We start from the raw sequence: 20,131 nt of genomic DNA on the forward strand, positions 1-20,131 counted from the left end.
AATAAAATATATATATATATATATATATATATATATATATATATATATATACACATACACAACATATAGTTTTATGTATTCAATTACATTTGAAAATTTGGAAAAACATCCCAACAAAAATGTATTTACCAAAAATGATCCCAGTAGAGACAGAAAGTCTATGTAGACAATTTTTAATAAAAGATACAAAGTTATTTAAGTAATTGGACTAAAGTGAGTGCACTCAAGTTTCCCAGGGAAACTTTACCAAAACTTCAAAACCTGGTAATTTCAAAGCTAATTAAAGAATTCTAGAGAGTAGAAAAAAAAGAAGGTAATCATCCTGTTTCATTTTATGATGAATTATAACATTTATAAATAAAATTTATAAAGATTGCACAAAAAAAGAAACAACCAAGAAATTTCAATTATGACTACCAACTGCACAAACCTTATATAAAATAATAACAAACAGAATTCATCATTACTACATTAAAATAATACATACTAATTAAGTGGAGTTTATTCTAGAAAATTTGTTAGTACAGTTTATCACATTAAAAGACATATTCCCAGTATTAGTAATACTGGACCTAATGTTGAAACATTAGAAATAAAATTAGACACTCTAGAAGAGTAAAAGCAAAAGGAAACTCAGTGATAGCAAGCATGTTTAGAGATAGAATTTAGGAGACTTGGAAAAGACTGAGAAATTAGAATATATAATTGTCCCTTAGTATCTACAGGGGATTATTATTTCCAGGATCCCCTTCAGTATCCCAATTTTGTGGATAATCGAGTCCCTTAAATAAAGTGGCATGGTATTTTCAGGTAACCTATAAACATACCTTTGTATACTTTAAATCACTCAAATTACTTACAATACCCAATAAAGTGTAAATGCTATGTAAATAGTTGTTACATTGTATTGTTCAGAGGATAATAGCAAGAAAAAAAAGTCTATGCATGTTCACTATAGAGAAAATTTCTTTTTTTCTAGATATTTTTGATTTGAGTTTGCTTGAAGTTATAGATGCTGAATGTGTGGTTATGGGCAGCAAGAACTGTTATTTATGTCATACTTATTAAATACTATTATGTTGCCAGGTGTGGTGGTACATGCCTGTAATCCCAGCTGCTCAGGAGGCTGAGATAGGATGATCTCAAGTTCGAAGCCAGCTTCAGCAAAAGCAAAGTGCTAAGCAACTCAGTGAGACCCTGTCTCTAAATAAAATACAAAATAGGGCTGGGGATGTGGCTCAAAGGTCAAGTACCACTGAGTTCCCTGGTACCCCACCCCCAAATACTGTTATGTTAAAAGTGGTGATGAGATATTCTTTTTTCAAAATGGAAAATATACTCAGCTAAATGATATAAAACAGCAGCATGTAGGATACACACACAAAAAAAAAAAAAAAAAAAAAAAAAAAAAAAAAAAAAGAAGATTAGGACTCACATCTCTTGAGTTCCTACCAGGCATCACAGCAATGCTATGTTGTCTCATCCTTATAATATACTTGTAGTATTTCACTGTCCACATTTCAGATGTGCAATAAGTCCAAAAAGATGAAAGTAACGGATGTCTTCCATCTTCAGGAAAGAGGAAGTTACATTGAAGGCATATGAGAAATACTGCTACTATTTCTCATAGCTGCTATTGCTTTGCAAAGTTCCTTGTGGTTTAGTTGCAGAAGTCCCCTCAGGAACTTCTGCTTGCATACCTCTTTGCTGCACTCCTCTGAACCTTGCACACTTTGTGCCCAGAACCACGCCTCATTGGGCATCCAGACTGTGTTTGGTGTTGCTGGATCATTTTGTTCACCACAGCCCTGGTTCCCAGCTTGTCCTCTGCTGTAGATCCAGAGTGTTCCTCCCAATTCTTATGGCCCTTAATCCCCAGTATGATGTCATGTGGAGGTGGGACATGTAGGAAATGATTAGCTTATGAGGATGGAGCCCTCAGGAATGGGAGTAGTGTCTTTACCAAAGAGACTCCTGAGAACTCCCTTGCTCCTTCCACCTGGATGTAGAGGGCAAAAGATGGATGTCCAAGAATCAGAAAGCGGGTCACCACCAGACCTTGAATTTGCTAGCACCTTGATCTTGAATCTCTCCACTTCTAGATTTGTGAGACACCTATTTCTGCTGTTTGTAATCCACCCAGTCTATAATATTTTGTTACACCAGTTGGAAAAAATGAAGACATCCTCCACATTCCCAGTGCTGACTTGAAGCAGATATTTTACATTTGACTCTTGTGAATTGCATTCCAATTTTCACAGCCCTACTGAGCTCCCTGAAGTCCCAGTCACTCTTCTGAGTCACCTCTCCCCTGCCATCCATTTGTAACCTAGATACAAATAGAGGGTCTGGGAGGTTCGAATGGAGTCTAGGCCTTTCCACCCCTTCCTCCTTCTTAAGTAGCCCTTGGACAACTCCTAGCCTGAGCTCCTGCAGAAAAGTTAGGCTTATTGGGCAAAGTGACCTGAGGCCCATTCTGGCTAGGCACTTTTTGATTCTTTCAGGACACCTTGTAAGACCTTTGCAAGCAAATGACATTTTGTAGATACTGTTTGTTTTTCCTACATAGAAAGAAACAGAGAAGGGGGAAACACAAAATATCAAATTGATGCGTCTTTTTTTAACATTGATTTTGCATTAATCCCAGGAGGTAGATCTTGTTACCTATGCTTTAATGATAAGAACGAGGAGATTTGGAAAGATTAAGGACCTTGACCAGATCGCGCAGCTGGTAGGTGCTGGATTCCACTGTTTCCTGGCTCTGTTCCCTACTTCCTTTCCACTTTGCCACATTCCCCACCGAGGCATAAATATAATCAGTTTGAAATGCATGATCAAAGTTGATGAAATTATGTTAATACAAAAAGTGTTTCAAGAATAAGAATTTCTGAAGAGACTTTTGGTTGGGGTGGAAGATCCCTGGGATCTTTGTGGACAAATTGTTCCCAGCTCCAGCTGCTATATGTAGTTCAACTCAGCGCAGCCTTGTTTGGGTAGTTACTGAAGCGTGTGCTGCCCTCTACTGGCAGAGAGAAAACACGACATCATGCTTTGTGTTGATTCCGCTTTTTTAAAAAAATCTAACAACAATGTTAGAGATTTGCGGGGCCTCTGGGTTCTTTTTGTCGTGTTTCCTCCAATAATTAACGTGCGAGCTTTTGATCCCTTATTTGCTCATCTGAATCTTCCATTTCTATTACTGTGCTTGAAGTTCATCAAAAGCATTTAAGAAACACCAAGACCTTGACCATGAGAATGCAGATCCAGATTAGAAATTGGCATATCCACAAGAGGATACACACACACACACACACACACACACATACACATTAGCCTTTGTTGTTTGCTCCTAGATTTCAGATGACAGATATATAAACGTTTGAATTCATTATTCTCTCTCATGTATATAAAACAGACTATTGATTCTCAATAGGCCAACTCAAATATACAGCCATTAATATAATCATTCATTAATTAAAAAAAGATTCATTAAAATCTATCGTGAGCCACTATGCTAGTGGTGAGGTAGATGTAAATAATAAGAGTTAGCTATCTCACAGCCTAACGGTGGCATGGGCATATGAACAAATAATCAGAATACAGTCTGAATAGTGCTATGATATTCACAAATTGCTATGGGGTCTCAGAAAGTGAGACTAATTTTTGCCTGAGTGTGAACAAGGAACACTCTACAGAGGAGGTTGTGCTGAACTTAAAGGTGAGAAAGAGTCTACAGGGCTGAGAAAAGAGAAGAGCATTTCAAATCAAGGGAATCTCATGCACTAAGATATGATAATAAGGAGATATGGATGCCAAGGCAGAGCACTCATCCCACAATCATGCAGAGTGATATCTCAGGTGACAAAAAGAACAAAATTTGAAAGGGCTTAGAGCTCTGAGCAAGGATACTGGATTGTAGATGATGTAGATCATCTATATAGAAAGAGGGTGAGGAAGCATCCAGGGGTAATCGTTTAAATCCATGATGCCAGATCTGATTCTGTCTTACTCAATATGAAGTAATTACTTGATATTGTAGAATTTGACTACTCTAAAGGGAGACTGATCAATATAAATACACATTTTATTTTAGAAAACACATGTCAAATATTATATTTTCTGAAATATTTTGATTGATGACCAAATTAAATGAATAACTACCAAAATTCACTTAACACTGTATTACATGACCATATAGTTGCTTTTCAACATTAAAGCAAACTAATGAAGAATATGGTGAATATCTTTAATAAAATAAATAATTGACTTTCTTCCTTCCTCCAGTATCCACCATTTGCAGAGCCTCTCCCCTTCAAAAAGCACACATTTTTCACTATACTTTTTTGGTACAAAATAAGTTATTGGTTACATTTTATCTACTTTATACCAGTCTTGTCTTTTAAAAATGAGGGTTTTTAAAATTCTATAAGTAACTTTTCATATAAAAGATGCAAAAAATAAAATCCTAGTTTTAAAAATATTCCCTATACATAACTCCTAAAGATGCCTACATTTTTCCCCCCAGAAAGACAGTGAAAATTTGCTGTCATGATTTTCCAGGATGTATATTTTACAGAAAAATTTACACATATCTCTCCATTGTGAACTCATACAGTGTCTGATTCCAGTAATCATAAGTGAATTTGGAATTCAGATGAGCCTTCCATGGCCATTATAATTCATTGTAATGTATGAACAGTTAATAAAAGTTTAAGACAATACCTCCTTTCACACTAGGTATGGTTACTGCTTTATTTTCTCATCGTTAATTAATTTTCTATTTATAGGGAACCAGTAAAACTGCTGTAGAAAGTCTGCCATGATATCACATACAGCTAGTGAATTCTTTAAAATTCATTTTATCTAAACTCTTAATAGAAAACTTTTCAATTGCACAGCCATATCTTGTTGGGTGCTGAGACATGGTAGGAAGTGATATGAAAAATCGGCTCTTACATGAACCAAATAATCTTATTCAAAAATTTTATTAGCCAAGTCATTTATTTCTAGAGTTTTTTTCTTTTTCAATGTCTCCTATATTTTTTATTTGATTGCATACACGACACATTTAAATCTTATAAATGGATTATTGAAGAATGATAGGAACTCCAAACTCACTCTGGGATAATTCCAACTATTCTCTTACGTGCTGAAACCCAAACAAAAACATCAAAAAAACATGTCTCCAAAATGGTGTGCTTTAATTCTTTTGCATTTCTTTCCTTAACCATCCATTAGCAGTTCCAGATCCAATATGCTCCTGCATTGCAAAGACACCTCTTCTAGCTGCAATGAATGAGGCTGGGCAGCTCTCTGGGGGAAGCCAGTCTAGTCCTGGGTTGCTAAAAGGGCTCTACTGTTAAGTGATGTGCTTACCAAAAGGCTTATCTTTAAAAATACCACCTTCCCACAGATGGGAGCATGCCTCCATTTCTACAGCAGACCTGACTCAGTGGGAACAAGCTCACAATTCATTTAAAAACAGACACTAAGCTGAAAATTCAAATGTGAAGGACTAGCAGGTGTCACCTGCTCCTGCTGTTGGGTGGAACTCTATTCAATTTTTCCAGAAAGCTCGTTTCTCTAACTGCATCGCTTGGTTAGGATAATATATGCTGCTGCATTTTCCATTCTGTGAGTTGGTAAAGCCTCCGGGTTCTCTGAGATCAGCTTACCCCTGAGGATGCCGGGCCCTGTTTTCTGTGTAGATGATTTTGAACAGCATACTAGTTCTCTGCGTGCAGCTGCTGATTCTTTGGTCATTCTTTATTTCTCATAAGGATATATAATTCGATCTATCATTTGTTCTTAAGGACATTTGCTGCTTCCTTTGAGGTTTGGGAGAGTAAAGTGCTGGATATTTTGAATAGCTGTCATTTACCGTCCCTGCCTCCATCCATTCTCCACCTGTCTCTGCCCTACTGTCTGTCCTCTTTCTTTCTGTTGGGTTGGCTAGGCACTGGGAGGCTCAGGCAGTGACCAGAGACCTGGAAAAAAGAGCAGCTCTGGTATTTACCCCCATCCCAGTCCTTTTCCAGGCCAAGGAGTGGCAGTGGCTTTCCAAAGCTGGGGGTGTCCCCACCTCTTGCTGATTTCCATCTATTCTGCTAACCCTTTACAAACTGTCCTGGGGAAGACACTCCCTAGGGAAATCCCACAGTGAGCCAAGCACATTTATGATCTCTCCTTTAGTACGGGTAGAACCTGCGACTTGCTTCTAGCCATAAAATATGGCAAAAGTGATGAGACGTCACTGTCTTGATAAGAGTGCATTGCATAAGACCATGAAAAACTAGGCAGTCATACTTGCAAACCGAGGAGAAGGTTATGTGGCAGAGAATGGGGTGATTGTGTTAGTCCGGGTTACCCACAGAAGCAAAATCAATAAGGATGCCAACATGGAGGTGGACAAATCCCAAGACCTGTGGTCAGCAAGCTGGAGACCCAGAATGATCCAATGTACAGCTTCAGTCTGAGTCTGAAAATATGAAGACCAGAGAGCTGGTGTAGTAGGTCCAGTCCAAAGGCTAACAGACTAGAAACCAGAAAGGGCTGATGTTGCCATTTAAATCTTTACACAGGAGAACCAGAACAATGCTCCAACTCAAAGTGGGAGGGTTAACCTTTTTGTTTTATCCAAGCCCTCCACTGTCAGAAGGAGGTCCAACTCCATTAGAGAGGATGTCAAATGTTAATCTCATACAGAAACACACTCATGGACACACCCTGAATACTGCTTGACTAAATGTCTGGCCACTCTGTGGTCAGTCAAATTGACACATAAAATTAGCCATCACAGTGGCTTCTAAGACCCGAGGGAGAATGCAGGCAGCCTTCAGTGACCAGATTCAGGGAGACAGGGCTATACAATGGGGATGCCAGTGCTTAACTCATAAGGAGATGATGTCTTCTAACAACAAAGAGGAATCTTTCCCACATTGAGCTTCTGATGAGATCACAGCCCCAGCCAACATCTGGATTGCAAACTGGAGACCTTGAGAGGACTAGAACACAGAGAAGTTGTGTCCAGACTCCCGATCTATAGGAACCAGGAGATCATACATGGGTATATTTTAAGCCCCTGAGTCTGTAGCAAATTGTTATGCAGCAGTCAAAAGCAATTCAAGTCCCTTTATTAAATGCTGTTTTAAGAGTGACATTCTTTCCTTTCAGGACCCTAAACCATACTAGTGGGCCAGGATTTGGCAATCATTTTCTGTAAAGAGCCAGGTAGTAAATATTTTGAATAATACTGGGAGTCACAAACATTCTTCATTGCATGTTATTCTCTCTCCCATTCATCAGCTAAAACTGTAATAACCATTCTTATCTCATGGGCTGGACAAAAACAGCTACATGTTAGATTTGATGCATGAAACATATTTGCCAAACCCTGATTAGACGAGTTTAGAGTCCCTAGAAAATATGTAAGTAACACATTCATTGTATTGATATGCATATCTATACCTCTATCTATAGTCATCAAAACCCATCCCCTCAATTTTCTGAACACAAATCTTGGCAGTATTTACCAGTGAACATGGAAGCAGGTGTGGTCCTGCATTTGAATCTTGTCCAGTGAAATGAGGGTGTCATACTTCAGAGCTGAGGTGTCTTTCCAAAGCTCTGGTGTAAGAAAATGCAAGAAAGTTTAGAAGTGAAATGATTGGGTTATAAAATATTTAACCTAATCAGTGTATTCATCCACTGGTATGGATTAACTGGGAGATAACTTAGGCAGGTAGGGAGTTAACTGGAGGAGATAGGTCACTGGGGGCATGTCTTGGGTTTATATTTTGTCCCTGGTGAGGAGAGCTTTCTTTGCTTCCTATTGCCATGTCCTGAGCTGCTTTCCTCTTCTTTGCCCTTCTGCCATGATACTGTGCCTTATCTCAGGCGCACAGCAATGGAGTCAGCCATCTATAGACTGAGACCTCTGAAACCACGAAGGCCAAATAAACTCTTCCTCCTCTAAATTGTTCTTGTTAGGTCTTTTGGTCACTGGAGAAAAACAAAAACAACAACAATAAAAAAAAAAAAAAAAACACAGACCTGACTGCTATAAGTAATGTATGCAAATCTCAGGTCTAGTCACACAAGTGCCTCATGCCCACACTTGCTGATTCTTCATTTCCTGTCTGGAAGAAAAGGCTCCAAGGTCCTAGTAGATGCAATCACTACAATATAGAGAAGCCCCAAGTCCCTGTGTCTCTGCCCAAAGGCTGCCTGTGGGGCACTGCATTGGACAATGAGACAGGTGAGACACTTAATGTGGTTTAATCCCTGAGATTTGGGGGTTCATTTCTTCCTATATGTCTCTAAGCTGACAGTACCAAGGGACAGCTCATTCTATTTATATTTTGGGGAAGAGAATGTTCCAGGGCTTGTTTTAGTCACACCCATAAGAGAAACTCCCCTGATTTCATTTTGTGCAGATGTAGTTTGTGTAAAATAGGAAGAGTGCGAAAGACTTGGTATAACTAGGTTATGGCTCAAACACACATACTCAGAGCCATGGGAGAGTCCACATCTGAAGACCCGCTCCTGTGTTCTTGCACTGTTTTGTGCTTCCTCTTTTTTTGGGGGGATGGGAGTAGCAGAACTCTCTTCTCTTCAATAAGAATACTTCCTGGATGTCTGAACACACACCTTCCCCCTCTGCAGCGCAAAGGGTGATCTTGATACCCTCCCTTGAGACAGCTGCTCTTTGCAGAGTACTCCAGCCCTTCACATTTCTAACATCCCCTCCCTCACCAGCTTCTCTTGAATGTATATAAAAATGCTTCTGATAGAGACAGGGACCTTAAAAGTCACTTAAATCCCATTATTTTAGGTCACTTGAAGGGGTAGTTCTTATTGAGCAATAGCATTTCTCATGCCAGAAAATTATTGTACTTTGATGAACTTAATTAGCGTACGGCAGTGGTTGCTTTTCTTGGATTGGTATTTGCTCTGTAAAGAAGATGACTTGGTGGTCTGTGGCTTTCTTCTGATGCCTTTGGCTGAGCTACTGACAATGGCATCCTTAGAGGGTTTTGGAATCAATAGGAATAGAATAAAAAAGGACACATTGCTTTTACACTTGGGTTATTGCAGCCTACATCTATTTATAGTGATCTCATCAATATGGATGATTGCCTTAAGCCACCACATTGTCTTTAGTATTCATCAATTTAGAGCCTTCAAAGAATTCAAATGCCAAGCGTATTGAAGAACCATGTCTGGAACCCGAACTATTCAAATATAAGAGTCAAAAGGAAGAGACAAAAGTTTCCGAAATAATTAATCATGAAGATCATTGCTAAAGTAACTAATCTCTCTCTCTCTCTCTCTCTCTCTCTCTCTCTCTCTCTCTCTCTCTCTGTCTCTCACTGTCTCACTGCTCATGGTCTCTCCCTCCAAAAGATGGGATCTTTCCCATGTACAAAGGCAAGGGATCAAGCAGAGGCAGTGTCTGTCCAGTACCGCTAGGTGGCAGCAGTGGGTTTTAGCCAATACATTCTCCCTTTTCCAATGGACAGAAGTTACCATGATTAAGAACAGACTGGTTAATTGCCGAACAACTAGATTTTGATTACATAGGATGACATGAATTTCCTTTGAGCACTTTTTTTAAACAAATAAAAATATGTCCAAATACTATCAGAGGTGAAGAAAGCAAAGTTGCCTTATACACAGTTATCAGGAAAGGTGTGATTATAGTTCAAGGAAATTTAATATAATGTACTTAAAATTTAGAACCATGCTTTCACAGAAAATAAACTATTCATTTAGGAAAAGCAATGGTTTCCCAGAAGACTTTGCATTTAAAACATTAGCAGTTGCTACCTGCTACACATTTCTTTGCAATTTGTAATTTGAAAGGGAATGACTTGTCAACATATGATTGATATTTGAAAGGTAACTTGAACTTTTGTTGATTTATTTTTCTGTAATGCTACTCTGGTTTTTTAAGACTCTGCTGTAAATATCTTTTAACACAAGAGGAACCTATTAATATTTCTAGAAAGAACTGAATCGTGTGTCAATTTTTGAAGCAAGAAATAAAATAAGATTAACAATCTGACCTTAGTTTGGCATGTTGGGTCAAAAAATGAAGATCATATATGTTCTCACAGTCTAACAAGGTTTACCCAGCATTTACTCTGAATAATTGGAAGCAAGTTCGGAGTAATTTTTTCAACAAGGGCTGGACGATATGATGGAAGAAGATTTGAACAGAGTCTGAATTTTAGTTTTAGTTCTACTTCCTTTAGTTTACTTTGTGCCCTTGAGCCAATAATATAACAAATCTAGACATTAATTGCTAATTTTTAAATATATGAAGTTCATATATTCTATATTCTGGTATGATTTGAGGATGAACAAAGTCTGATTTCTTTGCCCAATGATCACTTAGTATATGTACCAGACATATAATGGGAAGAACCACTGTGCCTACCCGAGAGGATTGACCCTGGTTTTAAACACATGGCCAAAACAACACAGCTGCAAATATTGCTTCTTGTACAGAACCACACTGTGCATTTATTAATTTACTTTCCAAATAGCCCTTGAGAACACTGTTTGTGCAAGTCACTATATGATGTTGGAGCTGGGAAAAGGAAATGGAGACAATTAGAAGTGATTTTGTTACATGCAACCACAGAGAATTGTTTGGATTTTTCATTATTATTTCCTTCACACTCACTTTCAGGAATGCAAACTGAGCAACTTTAAATGAAAGCTACCACAGGGAGCAGCACCAATAAACTCAAGGTCTAGGTGCCAGAGCCTGGGCAGGTGTGATTCTGCCAAAATGGAGAAACATCCTTGAAGCCCATAGAGACATGGAGGGTGGGAATCAATCTATTTAGTGTTTGTCATGCAAATTGGAGTCCACATCATTTTCAGAAATTATGGTCCCAAAAATATGTGTTAGGTAAAATATGTGTTAGGTAAACTATGTGTTAGGTAAAGGGAAGAACACCATTGTTAAATCAAGTCATCCCTACCAAATTAGGGATGGTAGGATTGGAGAGCTGTACGTCTGATCACTAACATGTATTAAGCATCCACCATGTTCCACATCCTCTTTTAAGTGCTTTATTAATAATATCCTGCTTAATCTTACTTTGGTAATATGAAATTTACATGATCCATTCACAAATGAGGAAACTAATGGGGAGGAAAGTTGAGAAACCTTCCAGAGGTAAGAAGCGACAGAACCAGAATTCGAACCTGGAATTAGTTCTGATCCATTTTCTAAACTATCAGATCAGGCACTTCATCTCAAGAGTTTTGTCTACAGCTGTGTAAGCATCAGGAAGTGAACATAATGGGACTTGGTGGAAAAAGTAACTTGATGAACATTTAGCTGTAGTTTTTCTTGTCAACCTCAACATTACTCTGTCTCTTTAAGAAAGAAATTGCGGTATTAGTACTCAACAAATACAATCAATTTGCAAAAGCTCTTGTGGTAACCTTCCCTGACATCATTAGTGGGAAGGCTTTTTGCTTTTTTAGTCAATATCACTTGCTTAAAAAATAAACAAAAACCTCAACGGTTCTGAAGGTCTGTTTTGTTGTTTTTGAATTCATAAGAAAAGATGTTTCATCATTTTCTCTACTAAAGGATCATATTCCATCATTGGTTTATGTCTCTTCTTCTTAATGTGTCCAGCAGTCAATAGATCAATGTTGCTCAGGAAATTTCTATTGCTCTCTTGTTACTGTTACAAAAGAGGGAAGCACACATAGTTAACAATGGCATAAACTATCCCCGTCAATAATTGCTCTCATCCAATTCCACCTAATTAAATGTGCAAAAGAAAAAAAATTAAACAGGTTAGCTTCTGACAGAATACATATAACACAGCTGTAAATTGGTTACATTATTTGTAATCCTCAAAGGAATAGGAGAGATTAGTTAAAAAAAATGGTCAATTAACGGGGAGGTACAAGCCTATGGGAGACCATGTCATTTGACCAATGATCTCTTCATCGGGCAAAAATATTCTCTGGCTTTCATATGCTGGGGAAGATCTATTTTTTTCTTGCCTCAACCAAGAGTTGAATATCACCAGGGATGGTGATTTAATTTCACATTTTATTAAAACACTTAATGCAAAGCCATGTTATATCTGAAGGCAAAGCACAGAGCCCAGTATAGGAAGCTCCTCTTCAGAACATAGTAATGAGAGAATTACCACATTAATCTATGTATAAAGGCCCTTTAGAGATTACCATGCCTCCCGTGGTTTCATTTTTCAAGGAAATGTGGAGTAAGAAGAGCTTCAAACAAATTATTCATTGTTAAACATTTCACATTTACAGGTAAGGCTCTGTGAAGACACTGCTTCCATGGCGACACACAGAGTGGTTCTCCGTTTGAGGTGAATCTCCATGGCATCCACCAGCAGCGCCACACCTGGACCCAGGGCATGCAGAGCCGTTCCTGGGTCAACAGATGCCTCTTGAGCAAACTGTGGCTCTTCTGTTACCTAAACAGGTAATCTCCAAGAAGCTACTCTGTTTTCGGTGTGACCATTGAATCCAATTGACAGATGCTGGCAAATCAAAGGAACTCTGGGTTCTTGTTCTCCTAATGTTATTCAAAAATGTCAACCACCTAGCCTTTCAGTTCTTTGTGAAATTTCAAAAAGAGGTAAAGATCAGAGGTGAGACTATTTTCATAAGCATGGGTTTGCCCCCAGGAGTCTTGCCCTATTTTCTCTGGTCCCAGAATCACCTGAGCAGATAATGAAGTGAGTTACAGGGCAATGGAGCCCACTGGGTGAGGACATGAAGCAGTGTCCACCTGGAGCACCATCTGTATTTTCCTGCACCTGACAGATGCCTCTAGCTGACCAAGGTTTTTGCACAGGATTTCTGTTACCAATCAACAGTCAAGGATGGTTCCCCCCCGTAAGGAAGATGACAAATACTATAGGTGGCTTTAATAAAAAAAGAACCTATTCAGGAATACTTAGCAGCACTTTGAAGATTTAGGGATATGGTACTAAGAAAGCTTTAAATATCTTTATAATAGGCTAGAATATTGTCTCAGTAACAAAAGACAGATTTTATATCAGCCAAAGCCAAATGCAATCTGCAGTCTAGGCCAGTTACCAAATGGTTCTTGTTGCTATTAAAATGATCACTAGGGAGTTCAAGGACTAGGGAGTCATTTGAAATGGCCTTGGAAAATATGCTGAAAGAACTGCCTCAAACCATTTTCCCTGTACTTGTTCTTTGTCCCAGTGCTCTAATACACAGTACATGATAAAATATATCCTGTATATTTATAGTGTGTCCAGAAAATGCCAATGTGCTTAGGGCTCTGACATTGTTTTCATAAGAGATTGATACTTTGGGGAATGCAAATACCAACTTTTCAAATTTGCTATAGGTGGAAAATCTAAATGATGCCAGCTTTTAAAAAATATTTTGTATTTGTGTGAAGCTTTAGACCAGCTGCTTGTGACTAGAATGCAGAAAGACACTCGTATAAAAATGCAAACAAAAACACTTATTCCCTCGAAGGAAGACTGGTGGGTCACACTAGTCAAGAATGAGAAAATAGATTATTCACCTAACCTCACCTGTCTTCAACTTCACCCTTTGTTGTTAGGAAAATATTACATGAAAATATTAGATGCCTCTTAATGTTGTTCATATTTTTTTGTCCTGGTCTATCAATTCTTTCTTCTTCTCAATCATTTGCATATATAAGAAGAGAGGTATTCTTTATTGGTTTACTTCTGGGTGCAATCAGTGTTCAAGGGGCCACCACCATTTTGCTGTTGAAATGCACCAGGGACAGCTTGCCTCTCCATCTGCCCTTTGCTTTGCAGTAGGAAACCATCATATCAAATCGTATCGAGATCAGGTGAGTCTCTCTGCTTTTGCTCTCTCCAGTTCCATGAGCAAATGGATTCTATAAGAATCCAAGCCAGTGCTTTTCAGATCATCTCCTGATTGCCCATGCAATAATCTTTGGAGGTTTTCACACTGATTGACATCACCCAATCCAGGGAGAAGCCAGATGACTAGAAAACTGCACTCAGGCCTCATTGTGTATGCGATGATGGCTGAACACCCTCTTGTAGTTTTTCTTTAAGCTGGAAAGGTATCATTATCCTTTCTCAGCATGGGGAGAACAGGAGGATTATCATACCTACTTCCATTCATGGTGGAAGATGAGAATAGGTATAATAATGATGTCTCATGTAGAAAAGAGCATAATGCTTCTGTTGTGTTCAGAAAATGTTTATTTCCCACCAATTTCATGCCAGATATCATGGCAGGCCATAGAAGTTCATAGAAGAAGAAGATGCATTCTCTGTTGACCAGGTTTTCAATGTTTTAATGAACGTGGTTGATGAATAGATACATAAGCTGCTGCAGCATGATGAGGGCTTCAGTGATGGTGGCCATGCAAGGGTCATTAGGAAGATGTAGACAGGATTGCCTATCCTACACTGGGAAACCCAGGAAACGTTTATGGATTGGAAGATGACTGAGCTGAAAATTCCATACTGAACACAGTTGATCAAACAAAGTGGGGATTTGGACTGGGAAGAGGATATGGGTGGAGATAGGAAGGAGGGCTTAAGGGAGGAGGGAAGGGATTCTATCTGAAGGAAACAGAAGCAAGGGACTCAGGTACAAGGTCTGCAGACGCCAAATAGTTGTACATGGCTGATAGTGAATGCAGGTAGGAGAGACCAGGAGCATAGGCCTGCAGAGCACTGACCTGGAGATTGTAAACACTTTTGTGTGTAAGTTGCATGGCCACCTGAGGGTTATGAGACTCCAGGGAAATTTTCATAGAGAGGATTAAGATGATCTTTGTTCTTTCTTTTGTTAGGTCTTTAAATGGGTTTTGGCCTCAATATGGTGGAATGGGGAGGTAGGGATGAATATAAATAGTGGAGGAAAACTTCCATAACATTTAAAATAAACACACCTTTGACTCTTCCTCCTTCAATGTATTCTTTAGCTTAGGATTTTCAAATTTGTACATGCATATGCTTACGAAATACCTATTCACATTGTCACTAGTAGTTTTAGATGATCATTTCTGTACCCCTGCCCAGAGGGTAAAGAAGTTTAAACCAGACATGTGAAAGATTTAGTTTAAGTGCCTCAATCTTCTTACTAAAACGATTGCTGGGGCAGAACTAGAGATATTAACTGAATATGGAGGCACTAATTCATATCTGCTATTCTACATCTCCCAGGTGGAGAAGATACTTTGAGATACACATACACTACTCAAATTAAGTCAATGGGACATCAGATTGTGCTGGTTTCTTGATTAACGGGTGCTGGACTGCCTATTTAGATCTAAATTGAAATGGAAACATTTTTATCTATTCCTTAAATGCTACCCAACACTGATCTGTATTGAGAGTCATGGAAAGTATGTTTTGTCTATATCATCAGCAAATTGACTGTTTAAGTCATTCAGGGATGGGGGTAATGCTCCATGATAGAACACTTGCCTATCTTGCACAAGGCCCTGAGTTAGATCTCCAGCACACAAACAAACAAATATATATAAGTTCCTTCAGTTACTCTGGCTCTCCTAAGCAGCAAACTTGATGGACTTGCTTAGTATTCTGCATTGGATGTGAGAACAATGCCAGGTTGCTCTTATCATCAAGTAAGACATGGTCCACACTTGTGCCTTATTCTAGGGCTATCTCAGCCTCCACAAAACTGAACAATGAACTTAAACATGGTGACTGTGATAGACATTGGTTATGTGTTGGTGAATCACCAGAAGTCCTGCTTCCTAATGGCATCTCCCTCTTCTCTGGAGGACATGTTTTTGCTCCTTTTGCATCATCTTGATAGTCTTCTTTAGTCAGCTTTTTCACTGCTGTGACCAAAAGACCTGACAACAGTACCTTCAGAGGAGGAAAAGTTTATTTTGGAGCTCACAGTTTCAGAGGTCTCAGTCCATAGACAGCCAGTTCCATTCTTCAGGGCTTGAGGTGAGGTAGAACATCATGGTGGAAGAGTGTGGTGGAGGGAAGCAGCTCAAGACACCATACCAGGAAGCAGAGAGACAGATTTCTTTCACAAAGAATAAAATATAAATCCTAAAGGCACACCCCAATGACTGGCCTCCTCCAGCCACACCCTTCCTCTCTAGAGTTACCACACAGTTAATCCCTAAAAGGGGATTATTGCACTGATTGGGTTGAGGCTTTCATAACCCAGTCATTTCACCTCTAAGCTTTCTTGAATTGTCTCACACATGAGCCTCTAGGGACACCTCATATCTAAATCATAATATAGGCCAATAACAGAGGGGTTTTCTCCTCTTTCTAAGGAAGCTAATAAGGTTTCTGGAGGCTCTTTGTGATCAGTCTCACTGCTCTGTTGAGGCAAAGTGGGTAAATTTGTGATCTAACTGAGCACTGTCTATTCTCAGTAGGTAGAAGGAGCAGCTGAAGGAGTCAATCTGGGGGAGGTTCTGAGTAAAACCGTGGAGCTATTTCCGTCCCCAGCCCCTCTGGGGTACCTTGGTCTTCATCTCAGTCAAGCTAGTTATTCAATCTCTGAGCCTCCTCAGATCATTTTAGGAAATTCACTTTTTTCGCTTAGGTAAGCTTTGTACATTTTCTATTGCTTATCAAATAATTCTGACAGAATGGTTATGAACAATTTATTTTTTATAGAAGCTGAAATACATTGTTCATATTTCACTCAAATTCTAACATTGCGTTGATGAAATATGAAAGAACCAGGGGTATTAACTCTATTTTGTAACAGAGGCAACTAAAGTACTAAGAAACTAGTATTAGGTTTATATCATGAGCTCCTCGGAAGCAGAATTAAGAATAAAATAGAAGCACTACTGGCTCCTCACTCTGCTAATAATTATAGTTGTGGCCTTGAGTAAGTTACCTCTTTGGGTGTAGTCTCTTAAGCTGTAAAAATATAGAATGGGGTCAGATGACTTCTAAGACCTCTTCTATCCCTAAAATCATTTGATTTTTTTTTAAATTTAAGCCTTTTTCTTATAGCCTTCTGCTCTGTGGTTGGAGACCCCATCTGTTGGAGACCCCAGAATACATCAGCTGCTGGGATGCAGTCTTCCTCATAAAATTCATTTTAATCATCTGTGAAAGTAAAATACGGCAATAGTTTGCTCATCTTCATTTCCATAGGCACTGTGACTGTCTCTCCCTACTCTTTTTTTTTTTTGCACAAGTAGATATTAATCAACATTGTGTTTCTAATAACAATGGAGAAATCGCTGAATTTATCAGAAGCAAAGCTGAATACTTTTGGCTTTGCCCAGACAATATGTTTATGTGTTTAAAGTTATCAAATGTATTGAGAGACAAATACATTGAGATCAATATTTTACTAATGTTACACATATATTATTTTTTTCCTGAGGGATATAATCCACATTCTCATGCCATCTTAACATTGACTATTATGATTTTTATCACAGCTTCTTCTTTGAGCTCTTCACACGTCTGCCCTATTTTGAAAAGCAACAACAACAAAAAACTCTCTCTATACAATATACTTTAATCACTTCTTTTCTTGTTCTAACATAGACATGAATTTTTAAATGTGTGTCACTAATTCTCTTTAATCAATACCTTTCTTCTTCCTCATTCCCTAAAATCTGTCTTCTAGTAGGAAATATAGGAAAATATCTTTTGTCAGTAAAAAAAATATTTCTTAAACAATACACCAAAGCACAATCCTTAAAGTAAAAGATTGACACAACTGACAACATTAAAAACAAAAAATGTCTTCTCAGCAAAAGACACTATAAATGAAGTTAAAAGACAAGCCAGAGATGGAAAGGATATGTTTATAACCCAAATAACTAATAAATAATTATTGTAAAAATATATAACTGAATCTTAATAAATTAGGAAAAAGTCAAATAGCTGAACAGAATATGGAAAAGTGATAGTCAATTCACAGACAAGGAAATGTGAGTCTCCAAGTCCATATGAACTACGCTGAACTTCACCAATATTCAGGGATATGCTATTGATGAACGTGATGTAGTACCACTAAGGACTAAGTTAGACTGTAAAAGTTTTTAAAAGCTTTTGCTAATTTTGAGAAAGAATTAGGGCAGGCAACATGAACTCTCCATATAAATTAGCAGAACTATTTTGGAAATTATTATATCTCTCTGTAGTATATATCCATAAATTAGAAACTCCACATGTAGGCAAGCCCTTGGAAACTCTGCATGTGGGCATGAAGACATGCATGCAAAAACACTGTATCACCAGTTGTAATAGCGAAAAATGGAAAGAAGGAAAGAAAAACAAAAAGAAATAGAAATAACCTAAACATGTAAGGGAATGAATAAACAACTTGGGATGTATTTGTTCAGTAGGACACTAAATTATGACTTTAATAAATAGATGATAACCATAAGTATCTACCTGAAAAAAAATCTCAAATCTCAAAGATAAAATACCATTTATACTAAGATAGCATAGGATACCATGTACATTATATTAATAGATATGAAATACTACTACATATATTTTTTAAAAAAATACTTATTTAGTAATAACACCAAAATCATTCAGAGGAATGATAAATCCAACTTCTACAGAAGTAGTTTCTCTGAAGAAAGTAGGTTGGGATTGGGAAAGGGAACACAGGATGTTTAATGTGCATCTAGGACATCTTGTTATTTTTATACATCTGAAATAAAAATATAAAATTAGTAGAGCTTAGTGGAGGGTGGATATAATAAGTTCATTATTTTATTTTATTTTATATTATTTTATTTTATTTTTTTGTGGTGCTGGGGCTTGAACTCAGGGCCTCACACATGCTAAAGTATATACTCTATCCTTGAACAACATATTATTCTTTGTAATTTGAATATGATTGTGATGTTTCATAAGAAAAAATATTTCTAAAAAGAAGTTTGGTCTCTGTTACTGTTTTGTTATGGAAACTTATTTCTGGAGGTCAACTAATAGTTTTCTCCTTAACTTTAAAAATCTTTATTTTCCTCATTTTTTGCTTTCTTTTGAAAGACTTGAAAATTTTGTTCACAAACTCAAGAAACTACCTCCGTTTTTTTTTGTTTGTTTTGTTTTTGTCCTGTTAGAACATATGCCACTGCTTTTCAATATCAGGATTCATTTCTATTTTTAATATATTCTTATATGACCAAACATTCTTCTTTACGTAAGATCACAATTAATTCTATATCTGTAAATTTCAATTTTCAGTGATAAACTGTCTTAAACTCTTACAATAACGAGTAAAAATGGTAAACTATTTACAAATGTTCTGGAATCCTATCAAAATTAGTAAATCAACACAAGTGAATACATATGTTTCATGATATCTACCAAAACACAAGCCTGCATGGTCAATTTGTATATAGTATGAAAACAACTTTTTTATGCTCTCTATTAGAAAAGAGAAGCAAATGAGAGATGTAAGTGAGGTAAAATGAAAAAAATGGGAATAACTAATTGGAAGTATCATTATCAGTTATTCCAAAACCTATTCTATCCATAAAATGATGAAAGCAAGAATGAAACTTTTCAAAAGAGTTTTTGATATCGAGTTCCTCTGATGTTTCGAAGAACTCAGCTGTGAAATGGATGGAATATAATTATAAGAGAAATGTCATTATGAGTGGATTTACTCATTCTTGAGGGCAATACCCAGAAAAGTTTAAGCAAATTCTACATAATTTTGAAAGTACTGAATTATACTTAAAAGCTTTCAGCTTTTTTTTAAAAAATAAAAACTTAGTCTTAGATGTAGAACATTTTCTGTAACTAATAGTTAATTTTCAGACATCATTATTTTGAGTGTATTGCTGTAGAAAAAACAGAAGTCAATGCATGCATTTTATATATGTATATGTGATGCATTTACATATATATGCATATACATAAAAATATATGTATAAACATATTTATGTGTGTACATACATATGTAAATATACATGTATACATATTTGCATACACTCTATAAAAATACATACTATCAGAATGAGTTAATCATGTTGAAAAGCAATTAATCATTTAGAGCAAAATAACTGTCCACCCGTATCCACCCTAAGACAGCTAATAAATTTGCAGAAAGAGTGATTTCAACAAAGTAAACAAGGTACTAT

At 37.3% G+C, this 20,131-nt stretch overlaps 1 long non-coding RNA gene across 1 annotated transcript; it reads left to right on the forward strand.

The window, feature by feature from the left end:
- The first annotated feature begins 11,110 nt into the window (after nucleotides 1-11,110).
- LOC125617748 lies at nucleotides 11,111-19,746 on the forward strand. Its single transcript, XR_007348848.1, has 3 exons — nucleotides 11,111-11,191; nucleotides 12,316-12,490; nucleotides 17,022-19,746. It is a non-coding gene; the product is annotated as an uncharacterized LOC125617748 (long non-coding RNA).
- The last annotated feature ends 385 nt before the right edge of the window (nucleotides 19,747-20,131 follow it).

Source organism: Marmota marmota, unplaced genomic scaffold, assembly GCF_001458135.2.
Source record: "Marmota marmota marmota unplaced genomic scaffold, marMar, whole genome shotgun sequence".
Classification (NCBI taxonomy): Eukaryota; Metazoa; Chordata; class Mammalia; order Rodentia; family Sciuridae; genus Marmota; species Marmota marmota.